This window comes from Lucilia cuprina, chromosome 6 (genome assembly GCF_022045245.1).
Source record: "Lucilia cuprina isolate Lc7/37 chromosome 6, ASM2204524v1, whole genome shotgun sequence".
Lineage (NCBI taxonomy): Eukaryota > Metazoa > Arthropoda > Insecta > Diptera > Calliphoridae > Lucilia > Lucilia cuprina.
In genome coordinates this window covers 52,980,506-52,982,915 of record NC_060954.1, presented here as the reverse complement: position 1 = coordinate 52,982,915, position 2,410 = coordinate 52,980,506, and positions in this window count along the sequence as shown.

Sequence of the window (2,410 nt, the reverse complement as noted above, 5' to 3'; positions counted from 1 at the left end):
ATCTATCTATCTATCTATCTATCTATCTATCTATCTATCTATCTATCTATCTATCTATCTATCTATCTACCTTTTTTTTCAAGTGTAGGGTATAAGAACTTGTAACAAATGTTTATTAAATCCTTATTGAGTTTTCTTAAATTAAATTGAATTATATTGTAATTCAATGTCGGTTTAATTTTGTCTGCTTGTTTTTGTTTAGCAACATGTTGCTGGTTTCTGAGTGCTCAAGGTAAAAAAAAGAAAACTTTATTTTGTGTTTAATTCAATTAAATTTTTTAATTATAATAAAATAACAAAAAATGTTAAACAAAGGCAATGTTAATTGAAGAAAAAAAGCTCTGGGAAGGAAACGAATTCAAAGACTGAATTAATAATTTTTTAATAATTAAAGAAAATTATTTATACAAAAAATTACATAAAATTTTGAAAATTTATTTTAATAATTTTTTGTTTTTCATGACACCAAACACACAACCTAACTAACAATGATTTTAGCTTTTTTCTCTTTCCTGTTAAAAAATTTAATATTTTTTATGTTTAGCAAAGAGTGAATAGATGTTTTTTTCTTACATCAAGCTAAAGCTAAAAATAGGAAATAAAAGAGCAAAAAAATAAAATCGAACTAAACATAGCAACAAGAATACAAACAAAAAAGCAATATCATCACTTGAGGCAATTACAAGGTATGTTGTAGTTATTGTTGAGAATGTTGCTGTTATTTGTTGTATCACAACACATAAGGATGTCCATAACCCAGTCGTTAGGCAAGGAGTCAAAGTAGTCCTATATATTTTTGTTTGTGTCTTTTTAAATGAATTCTATTTTAGAATCCCATGAATAAAACCAAGTACTTCCAAAAGAATAACATTTATCAGTATTTATGTTAATATTATTTAAGTCATATTAGTTGTATTCGATAATACAATTTCACTTCCTGAGAATGAGTTCAGATGTAGTGAATTTGGAATCAAATAAAAAGAACTTGCATCCTATGACAAGTCTGTGTTAAAATCATCACAACTTCAGGACTTTTTCACTACTTCCATGGAGTAAATTTTTCTTTTCGCTTCTTTGGCAGTTCTTTTTTTCTGGGAATAGTCCTCTTAAAACTGCACGAAGTGTATAAACAGCAAATCTGCTATAACATTTATAATGACAAGATTTTAATAGAAGCATAACAAAAAGAAAAAACAAGAGGAGTAATACTATTTAATCTATGTTTATATTTGTGTACGTGTTAGTTTAGGGTGTGCTTTTATTCAGTTATGGGTACATTTTGAAAATTCTTAACACAAGTGTTAAGTGTTAATTGCGAGAGTTGCCCTTGTTTAACTTTCATAACACCACAACTTTAATTTTTGTTTCTGGATTAAGCTTTTCATATGTTAAATAGACCTTCACTGCCATTGACTTCAGCTACTAACAACACTGTGTTCCACACTGTAGAAAATTATTATGATTTTAATTTGTACTTTAAGATCTCTTCTTGAAAAATATTAAACTTTTATGAGACTCATTTTTCCAAATGTTAGACACAATAAATAAAATCTTAAAATGAACAAAAAATTTTTGATTATTAAGAAAAGTTTAAACGAGTGAGAACTAAATATCCGGCTGTTTGTAAAAAACAAATAGACCATATTAACCTATAAGTTGTTGTCTTGTTGTATGTTGTTGTTTTTATATTGAAAAAGTCCTTATTATATAAGTAAATTAATAGAAGTTGTCAATGATTTTTGAGCATGTCTGATATAATTAATGAAAATTTCGACTAAGAAGATATCTGGGGTCTACAGAAAATGTATTTTAACAGGCAGAAAGATAAAGTATCGACTCCGATGTGACGTAAAATGTATGAGAAATACAGTATGACAATCTTATATTAACACTTCCCTCATTCTACCCCGGAGCATGATTCCTTGACGTACTTCACCCATCTTGCATGACAGGGGCTTATTTCATCAGATTTGATATATAACATATTCCTTTCAAACACTGAATGATCGAAACTATAGACTATAAATTGCTTTATATTCGAGATTACAGATTGATCAACATTCGATACTCAAGACTGTCAAAAAGTTAAAGATCTAAAGTCAAGCCCACAGATTGCTATAAAGTCAAGACTATTGAATATCTGTAGCCAAACAATTGATTATTTATGGTAAAGACTATAGACTGATCTCTAGTCAAGACTACCAACTCATCTATAGACTAGACTACAAACTAATTTATAGGCAACACTATAAATTGCTCTAAAGTCAAGACTATAAACTGATTTCTAGTCAAGACTATAAAGTGATCTATAGTCAAGACTATATATTGATCTATAGTCAAGACTATAGATTGATCTATAGTCAAGACTATAGATTGATCTATAGTCAAGACTATAGATTGATCTATAGTC